The sequence below is a fragment of the Felis catus genome, chromosome C1 (genome assembly GCF_018350175.1).
Source record: "Felis catus isolate Fca126 chromosome C1, F.catus_Fca126_mat1.0, whole genome shotgun sequence".
Taxonomy (NCBI): Eukaryota; Metazoa; Chordata; class Mammalia; order Carnivora; family Felidae; genus Felis; species Felis catus.
This window is the reverse complement of record NC_058375.1, coordinates 55,912,172-55,929,948: the sequence shown is the minus strand read 5'-3', so window position 1 is coordinate 55,929,948 and position 17,777 is coordinate 55,912,172. Positions and strand designations below refer to the sequence as shown.

Below are 17,777 nucleotides of genomic sequence, written 5' to 3'. Positions count from 1 at the left end.
ATTGGTTAATAATACTAATAATTGAATAAATTATCCAGTTTCACACCTAATTTCTGAGCTTCACGTAAGACAGAAATCCTAACATTTCTTCTGGTAGGGTGTCAAAATGATCTAAAGATAGAAGGGAAGTGGGAAATAATCCGATTGATTGACAGCCGGGACTCTTGATATCCGAAAATAAGGAGTCGAGTGAATATAACAGGAAAGTTTCTTTTCCAGTCTACACAAGAAGGAAGACCTGCTTTCAAGAAAACAAAATAATTCTCCCAATTCCAGCCCATGCCAACATTATATATCAAGGGTTGGTTACTATGGTATGAAGAATAAGACTCTTCCTCCGAATTTGCTCCTCCTTCTATGTTGCCTCACTCACCATGAGTCTACAACCTGCGCACTTGCACGTGGCAGCCCTGATCTACTATCCACTCATTTGCTTAAACTAGAAACCTGAGAATCATCCTTGATTTCCTCTCTTTCCCTCATCCACTTCTCTGCCTTTCAACTCCTAGTCCCCCAAGCTGCTTTCACTTGGGAGCATTTGTCTCCCAGCAGAAAGCTCAGTAGACATGTGTGGAATAAATGACCTGATTTAATATGATATGTGATTGATCTCTTACCTCAAGGAGTGCTCTCCCCAAAATGAGGGGATAAATATAAAAACTCCTTGTCATTTAGGCTCTTCAGGTGCCCCCTCCTCCAAGAAGCCTTCCAGATCTTCTCCCACCCATCACACTGGGGTACGTGACCCTTCTCTGATCTCCGAGAGCACCCTGTGTTTACCTTTGCAAAGAACTTATAATTCCGATACGCAACAATTGATTTATTGAAAGCCACTAGTTAGGGGCTTTCATAACTGGATCCCCACTGCCTAGAGAGTACCCAGTGCCAAGTAGAACATCAATGAATATTGAATGAATGAATAAACAATACGAGGAATAAGTCAATAAGAGGTCACACAAAATAGTCCTAGGTGAACCCAGATGAAAGAGCTGCTAATTCTGTTATTGGGATGAGTGGTGAGTTACAGTGAAAAACACCTTGTTTTGAAAGATGACTTAGAGTTTCCCTGGAGATCAAGGCAGGGAAGGGTGTTAGCAAGCAGAAGGAGCAGCATGAACAAAAGCACGTGGATGAAAAAGCACACAAGGTATTTAAGACAATGGGAACCTGGCAAAGCTCAAGAACAGCTTTGAGTGGGAGGAAATGGGGCAGATGTGGCTAGAAAGGTTGTTTTAAACAAGTTGTTAAAGACCTAAGGGGTCACCAAAGGGTTTGAAGGCTATAAAGTCACTGAAGTCTTCAAGCTAAGTAATGCCATGATCAGATCTTTAAAAGAAAAAAAACTATTTGTGTCTTTTTTAGTAATTAAAAATCAGAGATCTAACCTCCTCCATTTTTATATTTCTTGCTACCTCATGAAGAGAAAAAACAAAGCCCAGCTGAAGCAATTCTTTCTTTGCCTGGTCTGAACTAGGCGTACTTTTTTTCTTTTCCTTGTTTTCTGGCCAATCATTTGGTGAAGTGAGTGCATCATACAGCTGGGAAAACACGAGCTTCTCCAGTTTGTTTGGCTTCAGAGCTATGTGGGTGAGCGCGAGTCTGGGCAGTGTGTCAGCTCCTTCCTGAAAGTCTGGGTCAAGGAAGTCCACAACACAACCTTGTTTACTTGATTTTGCTTTCAGTGTCGAGAACACTGGTTCTGAGGACTGCAAAGGTGTATGTGGTCACTGTTGGCTCACAACCCTGTAATTCCTTTGAAAAGATGATTTGATTGGGACAGCTGTGACCTTATTTTAATAACTCAGTGCCTTTTGAAACACCCAGATGAAAAGTGATGCGTTATTTTCCTAGTGGCTTTTGTTCCTGGCTGACCATATAGTTTGCTGGATCACTGGGAGTAATTCTGCAGGACCGAGTTTGCTGGACTGGCAGACTTGGCGGGATGGATGATGAGTGACCAGTCTGAAGCAATTCCTTTGGCTTGGACATGTGAAGTTACAGTTAATCAACAAGTGTTTACCGAGTGCGTGTTATATGCCAAGCATTGTCTTGGGCACTGGGATGAATAAGAGGAGTAAGACAATTTCTAACACAGTCTAGTAACTAGACTGAAAACTTGTCAAAGGTAAAAAGCCAACTCTTTTTTCTCTTTACATTTTCCAAAGCGCATGGTGCAGTGTCTAAGTCAAGGCAGTGCCTCAATAATTACTGAATGTCTGAATAAAAAGGTGTATTTCAATTTTGCCCAACAAATATTTACTAAGCACCCACTATGGCTCGACGGTGTCTTACGTAGTAGAGAGGCAAAGATGAGAGAGACAGAGCCCATACCTTCTACGTGCCCACAGTCTGGTGGGAAAGACAGACATTGAAACAATTATTTAGTGTGTATGAATCTGAGCTTCAAGGAACCTGAGAACCCGAGAGCCTCTTGCCACCAGGTCCCTCTTCTGGAACCCCCAGAAGAGGGTGATGGCATAAAAGAGAGATTCCAGGGTGCTGACCCAGCACCATGTCCATTCTGATTGGTTGATGCCTTTGCCTTTTTGATAATACTTCATTCCTGTAGGTAATTAACAGAGGATAATACTATCATTCCTGTAGGTAGTTAACAGAGGCACAAAGCACTCATCTACAGGGATCAGAGGAAGAAATAACTTCATGATATGAGAACGGTGCCTGATGAAATCAGTCTGGAAGGGAGGGAGGCAACCTCCAGCCAAACCCAACAGATCAGGTGATGTTTTGTTTCTAGGTATCTACTCAAAACCCCTGTCCCTGTGGGCACAAGGGGGACTCCAGATTCAAGGCACTTACAATCCAGATGCAAGGATGCCCCTAACCGCTATTTCATGTAAGTAAAGGATTCCAGATACAGAAAATCATTCTGAAATGGTATTATAAAACATTTCAATTTTAAAGTTAATTTATATATTGTTTTTATTTCTTCCTATTCTAGAGCAACCATTATCCACAAGCCTAGTTTTATAACCGTCTTGGTTCAAATAAACTTGTTATCTGCTGAATCATTGGACTCACTCATGTTCAGTTGTGATCCAGAGAACCTTCCAAGAACCAGTTAAGAATCTTTAGAGCTAATCCTCCAGGCAGGGAAAAGAGGAGTGCTTTTGTTTCCTTTTCATCCCTTGCAGAGCTGATACTGAGAGTTTAGATATATTATGAAACCTTTAACATTCTGAAGAATTGAAAGAGATAGGAAGGCAATGAGAGGGAGAAAGGAAGGACAAAAGAAGGGGTGAAAGAAGGAGAAAGGGACAGAGGGAAAAGGAGGGAAACAACCACACAAAAAGCATACATTGCTTCCCAAATCTCTCCTCAGATGTTCAGACTACAGATTCATAAAGTCCTCCAGCTGGAAAGGTCAATTTCCCACTTGTAAAAGCATCAAACATCACCTGAGCCAGTTTTTCAATAAGAACCACAATTATTCCATGGACACATGTCAACAGTTCTCTGCTCAATTTTATGAGCAAAAACAATGAAGCAAATTACACTTGCCTGTGTTCTCTAGATAATTGAAGCTGGCTTCTTAAAATTCAGGTGTTGGAATGTTGAGAAGAACATGCTAGCTCTTTTATTAACTCTTTTGTTTTTACATCATTTCACGCAAAGCAGGATTTCATAATGTTGACTACTTTAAAATAAATGACTGGCACAAGACTGGGCTAGTCTCTAGTCACTTCTCTAACCTCGCCTTTCTTCACCTCTTGCTTGGCACACAAACTATCATGCTTGGTTCCTGTGCAGACACCACACCATTTCCCCTCAAGGCATTGCACATGTCCCCTCTCCATGGAATGGCCCCTCCCCAAGTATAGCTTTCCCCAGGATGACCTTCCCCTCCCCTTTTCTGTCCTGGATAAGGAGCCCTTCTTCTCTCCTATCTCACGCTGAGCACATCTCCATCGTTGCCCTTACCACCGTGTGTTGTTAGTACCATATTTGCACATACACCTGTCTCCTCTCCCCAAACACAGTGACCAGGCATCCCTCATTTTTCACATTCTTATGGCCTAGCACAGTACCTGAAAATAGTAGGTACTTGTATTGGCTATCTATTGCTGCATAACAAATGACCTCAAAATTTATCAGCTGAAAACAATATTTACTATCTCACAGTTTCTGTGGTCAGGAAATCAGGTGCAGGTGCCACTTAGTTGGATGACTGTAACTCAGGGTCTCTCACAGGACAGCAGTGAAGCTGTCAGTCAGGCTCAGTCATCTCAAGGGTCAACTGCAAGAGAATCTGCTTCCAAGTTCACTCATGAGGCTGTTGGCAGGCCTCAGAAAGTTGACTTCCAAGCTCAATCACATGGCTGTCGGCAAGCTTTAGGGCCTTGTTGGCCGTTGACTAAGCATATTATTCCCTTGCCACATGAGATTCTCCCTAGAGTTACTCAAAACATGGCAGCTGGATTCTCCCAGAATAAGGGCTCAGAGGGAGAGAGACAGAGACAGAAACAGACAGAGACAGAGAGCAGGAGCATTCAAGCAAGATGGAGAAGTCAAAGTCTTCTTGTACCCTAAACTCAGAACTGACATTCCATCACTTTTGGTATATTTTTGTCTTTTAGAAGCAAGCCACTAGGTTCAGTCCATATACAATTGGAGGGGATTGCACGAGGACGTGAATACCAGGAGGTAGAAATCACTGGGACCATCTTACAAGCTTCCTACCACAGTGCTCAATAAGTATACTGAAAAAATAGATGAATTTCTCTAGTCAGGATGAGTCTTTCCTTCCCTGAAGATCCATAGTGTTTGAACTCCTTACTAGGGAACACAGCACAGTATGACTTTCCAGCTGAGCATAGGTTTATGTACACACCAGTGAATCATAAGCAACTGTATAAAAACAATGCCAAATAATATGCTGGCACTCAATAAATAATTGTCGATCGGGTAAATAAATGAAAGAAAGGTTGGCAGAGACTGGTACGTGTCCATCAATATTTTTCTTTAATAAAGGAATTTGTAATTCTTAGCTAAATACATAGGTGTGCCACTGGAGACTACATTTCTCAATATCCCTTACAACTAGAGGTGGCCATGTTACCAATTTTTGGCGAGTGGGAGGTGAGTGGAACATGAGGTGATCACTTTGTTTTCTCTCTTCCCCTTGACTGGAATACAGAGGTTTGGGTGGGATTCTAAGAAGGAATAAATACAATGAATGTGGCAGGGCCACCCTATCAGCCATCTACCTCTCTACTAGTACATGAAGCTGTATCTTGCAAAAGTCACTGTGCTCTAGGGTCTTGTTGTAATATAGACTATTTCAGCTTAGAGTATTACCTGTCTGGTAGAGGATTTAAAAAGCAGGGAAGAAATAAGTCTCCCTACCTCAAAGCTAGCCCCAAGCTTTAAACATACTATACAAGTTCCTTAAATATTTGCTAGATTATAAATTGTGCCTGTAGACCTGCTGGGATGTGTTGGTAGATAAGAAAGGAACATTTAGTGCAGCACAGGGGATATAGTTAATAATATTTATGGTGACAGACAATAACTAGACCTATTGAGGTGATCATTTTGTAATAGATAAAAATATCAAATCCCTATGTGGCATATGTGGAACTCATATAATATTATATGTCAATTATAATTCAATTAAAAATAAATATTAAAAAAGGAGTATTTACCACCTTTCCCCTCGGTTAGGCAAGCACAGGCTTCTTGGGTCAACTCTTGTAAACTTCGGAGCTGTGAGACTCTTCAGAGAAGCAACCCGTTAAGTGGCCTTAATTTTCAAAGCCTGAGGCAGAAAGCCACCACGGAGACACATAAGTCAGAATGGATTCTTCTCAAGGAAAATCTATCCACAGATTGAGGTTTCCTCACAGGAGGTTGGTTTGTTTTTCCCAAAAAGGAGAAGAGTTCTCAGCACATCCCCTGCAAAGGGCCAGGCTAGCAGTTTCTCCAAACTCCTGTGGCTGTCAAGGGCAGGTGGCCCACTGGGCAGCAGCAGCCACTGTCGGCCTTGCTCCCCACTTCTCTGCTCTTGGAGGCCAGCCAGCACTTGATCCTGGACGAGAAGGGCCTCTGCCTTAATCTGGAACTGGACAGGATCCATGGCCTTAAACTGAACGTTTTTGTTCTGTTTGTGTTCTTTACAGTATACAGACAGAAGGCTCCAACCAACACCATCCTCAAATGCCAAAATAAAATGCTCACCCAGCCAAACCATCTCTGCTGAGGCTAGCTCAAGGAGATGACAAAACCTTGTTAAAATACAGGAAGGGGATAGGAAGGAAGTGGGATAAACTTTCATTGCCTGGATTGAAAATCTGTTAATAGGACAGATACATGCCAAGTACAGAGTCATTTGAAGGTGTTTCTCTTTCCTGGGAAGGTGAATTTGAGAAACCAGAAAAGAAAGAAGGGATGAGGAACTCCAGTTGAAGTCTAGAAATTCAGGTGTCTTGAAATGTAGGAAGGCTTAAAACACCTGCTACTCCTGGGCCTTCCAGAAGCATTCAAGGTACTTAAGAAGACAGCCATGCCCATTACCAAAGATGATTCCATGTGGAAATGTTCTCATGCTGTTGGTGTTAGAGGGAGGGAGACAGTAAATCTGGCTGAGGGAGGGTGTCATGAAAGTGAACTGGAAGAACTCACTCTTGAAGGGTAATTAAGGTGGTCACTGGTCACTGGCCTCCAGTGGAGGGCATGTCAGACTTCCACCCTCTGGAAGTCTGAGAGGCCAAGGCATGTTTCTGGAATTCCTAGTGACATAGAAACATAGAATTATAGGGTACTCAAGTCAGGTCTTCAATAAGAAAAGTAGGGATGACTTCAGTTAAAAAGTATGTAGAAAATAGTGCTAAGGAGATGGAAGGAGATGAAGAGGCATTGACAGAGCAGAGAGAAAAGAGAGATCTTGCTCTGTGGACTCCAGCTGTAACTGTGGCATAGGGTTTAGCAAAATGGCTATATAACTGGGTGATTTAATAAGTCTCAGGCTCTTGAGTCATCCACTGCATTCGTGTCTGTAACAAACTACCCCAAACTGAGTGGTTTAAATATCAGAAATCTAGGGGCGCCTGGGTGGCTCAGTCGGTTAAGCGGCCGACTTCGGCTCAGGTCATGATCTCTCAGTTGGTGAGTTCGAGCCCCGCGTTGGGCTCTGTGCTGACAGCTCAGAGCCTGGAGCCTGTTTCGGATTCTGTGTCTCCCTCTCTCTGACCCTCCCCCGTTCATGCTCTGTCTCTCTCTGTCTCAAAAATAAAATAAAAACGTTAAAAAAAAAAACAACTTTAAATATCAGAAATCTATTGTCTCACAGTTGTGGAGGTTAGGAGTCCAAGATCAGAGTGTTGGCAAAATTAGTTCCTTCTCAGGCCTACGAGAAAGAATTAGCTGCATCTCTCTCTCTTAGCTCCTGGTGGTTCGCTGGCGATCTTTGGTGTTCCTTGGTTCGTAGATGCATTACCTCGTTCTCTGCCTCCATTTTTAGATGGCAATTCCTCTGTGTCTGTGCATTTGTCTCTGCCTAACTGTCCCTCTTTTATAAGGACATAGTCATATTGGATCTGGCCCACCCTAATAACCTCACCTAAGATTAGTTACCTCTTTAAAGACCCTCTCCCCAAATAAGGTCACATTCACAGGTACTGGAAGTTAGGACCTCAACATCTTTTCAGGGGGGCGCAATTCAACCTATCACATCCAGCTAGGTTTGAATCCCAACTTGGCCACTTTACTGGCTGTGTGGTTTTACGAAAATTACTAGCTGTGTGGTCTTGCAAGGACTGCTTAATATCCCTTAGCCCCAGTAACCTGTTTTAAATGGGACAAAAAGCACCCTTTGTGCAAGTTTTGGACAAAGTAACGGCTTAATAAGCATCAGTGGTTACCACTGCAGGCACTAGAGGACTATGTATGGAAGTCAGGCCCTGGCATCACTTCTATTTCAGGAATGTAGACAAAGGGACCACTGACAGATCCTTATTTTACTCATTTCTTTCCTCCCCCACCCCTGGTGCCTGGAATCTTGGAGGCTCAATAAATATTTTCTGCAGATTATGACTCTATAACTCAACTTCATTTTAATTTCGAGCCACTGTCCTTGCAGGGTGACAGAAACCAAAACTCTGCCAATTTGGAGTTTCCCTCTCCATTTTCCTGGGATTGTGGCTAAATTGCAGTGAATTGCATCATGCCAGGCCTTGAAGTAGAAGCATGGGAACTGGTTCCTATTTCACTGGTCTACTGTCCCAGTGTCCTGGTTGGTCCTCAGGCAGCAGTCGCCACAGGCCTTGTTCCCATTTGAACGCTGCCCGAGGTCTGTGGGGCTCCCCACCACCTGCATGCTGCACCAGGACATGGGTCCCTTCTGTTGCCTCCATACTAGCCTGGAATAGAGTCAGTCTGAGGCTTCATGTCTGCAGCCACTCCCTCATGGGGTCTCCTTGTTTCCTCCAGGGCTCTGACAGTGAAGGAGGTAGAGTACCTCCTTTCAGAGGACCTGCCCAAATCTTTCCCCTTCCCATGCCAGCCCCTCATTCTGAGACCATCCTACCTCAACTCTTATTAACATGCCCCTCTGCCTCCCCAAACCCAACTAGATTGGAGGGATCTTTTATCTTCAATATTCCCCAGACATTTTGGGTATACCCCAAGCCTCTCCATTCCCTTAAAGACTCGAGTTTTGAGAAGCAATGCCAGGAAGAGGTCTGTGGGCTCTTTATGCCTTCTTCACAGTGCCTCCCCCAACCCTTCCCCAGACCAGTCTTTTGCCTCCAAGGGGAAATATACCAGGAAAGGGGAAAAAAAAGTTAATATTTAAAAAATATTATTCCAGCTTGTTTCGGTAAATAAATAAATGAATACATGGCACTGGCCCAAGGTGCTTGATCCTGAACCAGTTTCATGAAAAACCTCTCTCCTGAATTTCCACGAACACCTTTGTGCCTGTCAGAAGGGCTTAGAGCCCCCACACCTTTCCTACCAGAAGTCTGAGCTCAGGGTCAAAGCTTCTATGGCATCTAGGTGCTGCCTGTCCACCTGCCCCGTGTGGAATCACAGGTTTCTTCCCCTGTGCTCTCAAGCATGGCTGGTGGTTCTAATGAACACTTAGCACTTAGCCCTGCTGCCCGACATTATTACAGTTAATATTTTACATGGCTGACCTCCTTACTGCCTGGAACCAGTTCTTACTCAATCTGTGCAGCAAAGGGAAAGCTTTGCCACCTTCTACCCAGTGACCTTGGGTGACTTACCTAAGCCTCTCCAAGCCTCATTTTCCTCATAAGTAAAATGGGGGTAAGAACACCCACCTGTAGGTTGCTCTGTGGATTAAGTAACGTGGCCCAAGTAAAGAACTGAGCCCGTGGCCTGACAGCGGGTGGCTGTTGCTGTGCATGACTGAGGCTGTGGCTGGCTCTACCAGGCTCTCCCGAGCCTCATCGGTACAGAGAGGGGCGGTCATGCTAACAATGTCACCACAGCTGAAGGAACCCTGCCTGTGGATTTCACCCAACAGAAGAGCACTCACTAAAACCCACGTTTGTGTAAACTACCCCATATTAAGATCAGTGTTCATCCATTCAGTAGCTAAGCACTTAGACACATCAACTACGAGCCTGGTATTTTCATACACCTGAAAAAAAGGGGCTCCACAGGGAGAAAGACAAGGATAGAATAATACCAAATGGGCTAAAACAACATGGTTTAAAGTACCAAGGGATCATGGAGGGAAATAATCTGTCTGCTTGTGGTCATTTATTTACTACCTTCATAATCACCTGTGTTTCCAGAAAGGATCTAAGGAAGCCTGGGAGAAATAAGGAAATTTGCCCAAGAGGCTATCTGTGAGCTCAGGCCCTAAAGACTATCACTAGGCACAGCAGTGAGGACAGACGCTCCCTGGCCCAGGGGTCAACCTTTGCAAGGGCCTGGCTGTGTGGACACACCAGGCCCAACACGCCACTTTGCCCAGGAAGGACACAGAGTGCTCGTTCCCAGATATCCACATGCCTTACTCTTTCACCTCTTGCAGGTTTCCGTTCGAATGTCACTGTCTCAACAAGACCTTCCCTAACTACCAGCGGTAAGCTGGTAGACGGTAGACGGTGAAATTTTCAGGAAATCTGCAAGCCAGTTAGTATATACCATCATTAATGTGAGTCAAATTACATAAACTTACAATTGAATTAATTGTATTAGACATCAAGGTTCAAGATACCCAAAGCTATCCCTTCTTAATTATTCTACATTTTACCAGTATATATACTCAGTTATTTATGTGTATGGTGCCCATAAGGTAGAAATACTATGTAATGTTGTGCTACTATGTGCACTTCCTCCTAATTTCTTATTTAATGACCTCACATTCATAGTTTACAATCTTCCATGGTACCACTGAAATTGGCCACTACTACAGAATCGGGACATTTCTGCCCCCAGAAAGCCAGTTAGGCAACATTTACCAGTACACTACTGCTAGCCACCTTCCCCCTTCCCACCACTGGCCCCACGTACCTGATTGATTTTTACAACAGAACCTATTGCTTTCTATCACGTTGCCCAATTTTTCAGTATCATCCTTTCCTGAGCCATCACAGAATATAAGCTCCATGAGGGCAAGGATTTTTTTTCTATTAGGTCCTTCATGCATCCCCACACCCACAAGAGTGCCTGGCACCTCGCTGGCTCTCAGTAAATCTGTCTTGAACTAATATTGGTGAATGCTGGTCTCTGAGTAAGACCGTGGAGGCAGTGGCCCCTCCCCACCACCTTGCCTTAGCCCAGCTGCATCCATCTTCTGATACACAGGCTGACCTGACTTGAGGCCTCTCTTTTTCTCCCTCCTTCTCTCTGTCTCTGCAGTCTCCCTGCTGTCTGCAGCCTGAGGAAATTCTTGAGTAAATGTGTTCCTCGTGGGGTCCTTGGGTGGCTCATTCGGTTAGGCGTCCAGCTCCTGATTTCAGCTGAGGGCATGGTCTTGCGGTTCGTGAGAACAAGGCCTGCGTTGGTCTCTGCACTGACAGTATGGAGCCTGCTTGGGATTTTCTCTTCTCCTCTCTCTCTGCCCCTCCCCTGTTCCCATGAGCTTGCTCTCTCTCTCAAAATAAATATTTTTTTTTTAAATGTGTGCCTTGAGAGCCCAAGTCAGGGGAATTCTCTTTACCTTGCCAGACTTAGTCACAGGCCAAAAGTATTCAGCACATGTCTCTTATGTTCCTGAGACCAGTGCTATGGCACCTCTAAGGCAGTGGGTTCCAAGTGGCCCAGACCAGTAGCACCAGAAGGACTTTGCTAGAAATGCAAATTCTCAGACTCTGCCCCAGTCATACTGAATTAGGAATTCTGGGGATGTGAATTCTGGCTGCTGTAACAAAATACCCATAGTGTGAGTAGCTTATTAACAATAGAAAAGTGTTTCTCACAATTCTGGAGGCTGGAAGTCAGAAATCAGGGTGGCAGCACGGTTGGGGGAGGGGCCTCTTCTGGGTTGCAGATTTTGTGTTTATCCTTACATGGTGGAAAGGGCTTGGGAGCTCTGTGGGGTCTCATTTTTATAAGAGCACAAATTCCATTTATGAAGACTCTGGTCTCATGACCTAATTACTTCCCAAAGTCTCTACCTCTTAATACCAGCACACTGGGGGTTAGATTCCAACACATATGCTTTATGGGGATACATTCAGATCCCAGCAGAGGGCCAGCAATCTGTGTTTCTGAAATGCCAGTGCAGGAGATTCTGAGGTATGCTGAAGTCTAAGAACCACTGATCTAAGGCAGTGGTTCTCAAATGGGGCTATGTTTTCATCTCCCCTCTCCTCCCCCAGTCCCTCCAAGGAGACAATAGGCAGTGGCTGGAGACACTTTTGGTTATCACAGCTGAGAGACTGGTACTGCTGGCATCTTGTGAGCAGAGGCCTGGGATACTGCTAACCTCTTACAACGTACGTGGCGGCCCCCGTACAAAAGAATTATGTGGCTGAAAGGTCAAGGGTACTGAGGTGAGTGACCTCACCACTCTAAGGTAGCCTCACTCCCCCACATCCACCCAGCCCTCCCTTCCTTCTTTTCTGTAAGATTTTCTCAGCACCTCACAGCTGTTAATAACCGACATGCCAACCTCTAACAGTCAACTGTGAGGAAGACAGAGGAGACTGTGGACTTGCTTCAGGATTCCCTGCGCTGAGGAACACAGACACTTCAACTGACCTTTACAGCCCAGTGTGGTAAATGTTAGCATTGGGGAAATATGAAAGAGGTTATTAAACCCAGGCTTGGAACATCAGGGAGGACTTCCTGGAGAAAGTAGCTTCGGTGTTAAGACTTCAGGCAGAGGAAGACTGAATCGGAGAAGGGTGTATGGGGGATAGCTTTTATTATGGAGCACTTTCTGTGTTTGGATCACTATGCTGAGTATTTTACTATCTCATTTAATCCCTGAAACGCTTTCCGAGGTTTATACTATTGCTATTTCCGTTTTATAGCTGGAGCCACTGAAGCCTAGGTATATTAATAACTTGCCTAAAGCCACACAGCTAAGAAATGTTGAAGCAGGGCTTTGAACCCAGGTCTGTAGATTCCAAAGCCAGACAGGAAGGGATTGCTACTTACAGAGGGCAAAAGGGTAGACTGGGAATTTTTTTTAAACACGCTTAACCCTTGTGTTATGAGCTGACTTATGTCCCCCCCAGAATTCATATGTTGAGGTCCCAACCTCCAGTACCTCAGAATGTGTCTATATTTGGAGAGAAGGTCTTTCAAGAGGTGATTAAGCTAAAATGTGGCCATCAGGGTGGGTCCCAATCCAATATGATGGATGTCCTTACAAGAAAACGAAATTTGGACACAGAAAGAGATATCAGGGATGTGCATACACAGGAAAGACCACGTGAAGACACAGTGAGAAGGCAGCCATGCGCAAATGAAGAAGGCGGGCTTCAGAAAAAGCCAAACCTGCTGAGCACCTTGATCTTGGACTTCTAGCGTGCAGAGCTGTGAGAAAATGAATTTCTGTTGTTTAGGACCCCTCATCTGTGGTATTTTGTTATGGCAGCCCTAACAATCAAACTGTCTGGTATGTTGTTTCGATGGTGGGAAAGTTTAAAAGGCATATTAGCTATGTTTTGTTTTCCCTGCTGTAAAATAGAAGAGAATGAGAAATCTAGGTCTCTGGCCTCCCTTCCCCACGACGACATGCAACTCCAGCTTCAGGGGCATCCGCTGAGCCAAAGCCACTGGGAGACAGTTCTCTTTCCTGGCTTTTGCAAGAGCCAAATTCATTGAGATTTACACAGTACATCCTAGAAGGGAAGGAGAGATGGGAGGGCCTTAAGCGGTAGAGGTGGAATCTCTGAGGTGAAGAGGTGATAGAAATATGACGGTGCCACCAAGCGGGACCCAAACCTCATTTCCTTACAGAACCACAGGGAATGATCATTGCCCAGCCAGGCAACATTTGGCCAATGTTGCTGACCCGGGATACTGTGCAACAGAGCACTGGCACCTCAAGGCATAGATCATGGACATCTTGGCACCTGCCAGTGTGGATCCAAGACTGCAGGCAGGGACTGCTAAGAAGTTTTTCTGTACTATGGACCCTAGAACTGATACCGCTTCTGTAGGATGTGGGTGCCTTTAGTACCAATAAAAGTTGAGACAAATCTCCCATTAGCCCAGAGAGATGGACCCAACGTAGACTGAGCTGAACTTAAAGGTAAGAAATGTGATATTTTTTGCACATCCACACTTGTGCATTAAGATTCAAACGGACCACGCTTTATTTTCAAAACTGGGATACAGAAAAGCAGGCAGAAGCCAGTTCAAGGCCAACTGAAATCACTTCTGTCAGCAGGGGAGACAGTGAATGCAGGAGGAGTAAGCTACCCTGTGTTTTCTTCTGGCTCTGCCGCTGTCTCTTGGCTCTGTTTTGTCTCCTGACTAGACCTAATTATGCTTGTCATCTGCATCAGAAGGATAGGGCTAAGATTAACAAGTTAATGTGGGTAAAAGCTCTTGGAGCTCAGTAGATGAAAGGAGATCTAATTAGCAAGGCCAGCAATGACCGCAGGCAGGCCAGTCAGGGCGGACTCCGCCCTTTGTACTCACCAAAGAGCTACTTATAGCTCCTGGGAGGGGCCTCTGCAAATTCCACCCAAGCCTTCAGCACTGAGAGAAGAACCTTCCACGTTTTCTCCTTGCCCTAGGATTTTGTGATTCTTCGTGGGCGGAGCAAAATGTGCACTCCTCTGAACAACTGAGGAAAAGGATCAACTCTCATTTCTTTTTTCTCAAGGCAGGGTGATCTACACAAATAGGGGTTAATGATGCACAGGGAGGCAAGCAGAGCATAGAGGTCAAGTGAGTTCAGCCGTGGCAAGAGATGGATGAAGGTTCAAATCCTAACTGCCATTTACTGATATGAGAATCGAGGCAAAACACTCAATACCCTTGAGACTCTGGTTCTTCCTTTGCTCACATGAGGATAATACTTCCTACCTCCAAGTTGTAAGGCTTAGATTGTTCATGCTGGACGCCAAAAGCACATGTTTTAATTAACATTAATCAATAATAGTAGCGCCTGCTACATAATAGCTGCTTGAAAAATTGGTTGGATTGAACTCTTTCATCCGACAAATACTGACTTATCTACTGCAGGCCAGGGAAAATGGGTGTTGCACACCCTGGGTATAGTGATGAACCACAGACACAGTTCTGTCCTCACAGAGCTAATGTGTCTATCAGATGACAACCTCTCTCAGCTCTCAAATTTTCCCTCCATGTTGTCCTTCTACTCCTAAAAGGCGTCACTTGAGAACTTTTTTTTAAATAAAAAAAAACCCCTAAAACCTGTTCACAGGTTTCTTTTCCTAAAAGAAAAAGACTGTTGATTCCACTCTAAGAGTTAAAGGAGATTATTAGTGTGGGGTACCCAGATGAGCCAAGAATTTTAGATGCCAGACTCAGTCTTTTAACCTTTTCCCTTTAGCTCTGTGGCGTATTCCCCAGAGTTGAGCTGCTATTTTACCTGTTATATAAATGGCAGCCTGGCAGGAGTAGAACTGGGGGGAAGAGACTGTAAGAACGACTGGTTCTCATTGGCCCTTCTCCTTCCGGGCACTCACTTATCACACCTCCCCTGACACTGGTTGGTGTAAATATTTAGTTAATGGCTGTGCCCCACACTGCACAGTGACCTACAGGAGGACAGGAACCCCGATGCTGTGTCCTGGTTGAACCTCCAGGCTGGCGCTGCCTTCTCTGCGTGTGCTGTGGCAGGCAGCCTTCCCCGGAATTACCCTGCAGCCACCCTGAGAAGTGGCGCTCTGATGGCGCACCTTTTGTGCATATGGAATAGGAGGCACAGCAGGGTTCATGACTTGCTGCAATTCTACAGCTGGTGAGCTGCAGAGCCACGCCTCAGACCATACAGTCAGGCTCCAGAGTCCTCACGCTCACCCCTTCCACCATGCTGACAGATACTTGACAGATATTTGGAGGGTAGGGATAGGGAGGGGACAGGCTGGCTGGACAGATGGGTGCTTGGGTGCAGCAGGGGCCACATTCCAGGTCTGTGGGCTTCAGCTGCTGAGCTCCAGAACTGCCCCAAGAAGAGAATATGGTGCAGGCTGGTCTCTCTACGGATGAGCTGGATCACCCTGGCAAGTTACTTCCTATTTTAAGCCTCAGCTTGCTCTTCTGCAAAATGGTGATTTAAAAGAAACAAACCAGTAAATCAAAACCACAGTAAGATAGCACTTCAGGCCAATTAGGATGGCTACTCCTTTTAAAAAAGAAAAGAGAAACAAAATAACAAGTGTTGGCAAGGATGCGAAGAAGTTGGAACCCTTGTGCAGTGTCAGTGGGAATGTAAAGTGGCACAGCCAACTGTGGAAAAGAGTTTGGTGATTGTGCCAAAAAACTAAAATAGAAATACCATACGAACCAGCAATTCCACATCCGGGTATATACCCAAAAAAGCTGAAAGCAGAGTTTCAAAAAAGGTATCAGTACACCTATATGTTCGTAGCAGCATTGTTTATAACACCACAGGTGGAAGTAACCCAAGTGTCCATCAAAGATGAACAGATCAACAGCATATGATATATACATACACCAGAATATTATACAGCCTTGAAAAGGAAGGACACATGCTGCAACATGGATGAAACTTGAGGATAGTATGCAAAGTGAAATAAGGCAGTCACAAAGGACAAAGACGACATGATCCCACTCATATGATGTGCCTAGAGTAGTCAAATTTGCAGCGACAGAAAGTAGGAGGGTATTTGCCAGGGGCTGGGGTGGGGGAAGACCAAACGAGTTATTGCTAGGTGGATACAGAGTTTCAATTCTGCAACAGGAAGTGGGCTCGGGACATTCACAACAATGTGGATGTACTTAACGCTACTGAACTGTGTACTTAAAAATGGTCAAGTGGCTGGGGCGCCTGGGTGGCGCAGTCGGTTAAGCGTCCGACTTCAGCCAGGTCACGATCTCGCAGTCTGAGTTCGAGCCCCGCGTCAGGCTCTGGGCTGATGGCTCAGAGCCTGGAGCCTGCTTCTGATTCTGTGTCTCCCTCTCTCTCTGCCCCTCCCCCGTTCATTCTCTCTCTCTCTCTCTCTCTCTCTCTCTCTCTCTCTTTCTGTCCCAAAAATAAATAAAAGTTGAAAAAAAATTTTAAAATAAATGGTCAAGTGGGTAGATTTAATGTTAGGTATTTTACCACAATTTTTAAAATTAGTAAATTAAAAAGAATTTCTTAACAGGAGTGTTGTGAGGGTCAAATGGGATACAGTCTGGCACATGAACTGTAGGGAGTTAAGGGGTTAATGGCCCAACTATCTTAGGATCTCCCTCAGACTTTGCACTTTATTTATTTTTTTAAAATATGAAATTTATTGTCAAATTGGTTTCCATACAACACCCAGTGCTCATCCCAACAGGTGCCCTCCTCAATGCCCATCACCCGCCCTCCTCTCCCTCCCACCCCCCCATCAACCCTCAGTCTGTTCTCAGTTTTTAAGAGTCTCTTATGTTTTGGCTCCCTCCCTCTCTAACCTCTTTTTTTTTTTTCTTCCCCTCCCCCACGGTCTTCTGTTAAGTTTCTCAGGATCCACATAAGAGTGAAAACGTACAGTATCTTTCTCTGCATGACTCATTTCACTTAGCATAACACTCTCCAGTTCTGTCCACATTGCTACAAATGGCCAGATTTCATTCTTTCTCATTGCCAAGTAGTATTCCATTGTGTATATAAACCACAATTTCTTTATCCATTCATCAGTTGATGGACATTTAGGCTCTTTCCATAATTTGGCTATTGTTGAGAGGGCTGCTATAAACATTGGGGTACAAGTGCCCCTATGCATCAGCACTCCTGTAGCCCCTGGGTCAATTCCTAGCAGTGCTATTGCTGGGTCATAGGGTAGGTCTATTTTTAATTTTCTGAGGAACCTCCACACTGTTTTCCAGAACGGCTGCACCAGTTTGCATTCCCACCAACAGTGCAAGAGGGTTCCCGTTTCTCCACATCCTCGCCAGCATCTATAGTCTCCTGATTTGTTCATTTTAGCTACTCTGACCGGCATGAGGCGGCATCTGAGTGTGGTTTTGATTTGTATTTCCCTGATGAGGAACAACGTTGAGCATCTTTTCATGTTGGCCATCTGGTGTCTTCTTTAGAGAAGTGTCTATTCCAGACTTTGCACTTTAAAAGGTTTCTATACCTTTAGCCCTAAAGAAGTGATGAGTACTACAAGACTTTTATCCTGTGTGGCAGGCCACACAGAGAG

General features: G+C 44.7%; 1 long non-coding RNA gene across 3 annotated transcripts; it reads left to right on the top strand.

The window, feature by feature from the left end:
• Nucleotides 1-2,484: 2,484 nt before the first annotated feature.
• LOC102901204 lies at nucleotides 2,485-13,651 on the top strand. Of its 3 annotated transcripts, none has more exons than XR_006584376.1 (5): nucleotides 2,485-2,854; nucleotides 10,022-10,144; nucleotides 11,814-11,987; nucleotides 12,116-13,060; nucleotides 13,405-13,651. It is a non-coding gene; the product is annotated as an uncharacterized LOC102901204 (long non-coding RNA). The 3 variants fall into 3 exon arrangements; XR_002160945.3 differs by having other exon boundaries at nucleotides 2,486-2,737; XR_002160946.3 differs by having other exon boundaries at nucleotides 2,497-2,854; nucleotides 12,116-12,212.
• Nucleotides 13,652-17,777: the final 4,126 nt, after the last annotated feature.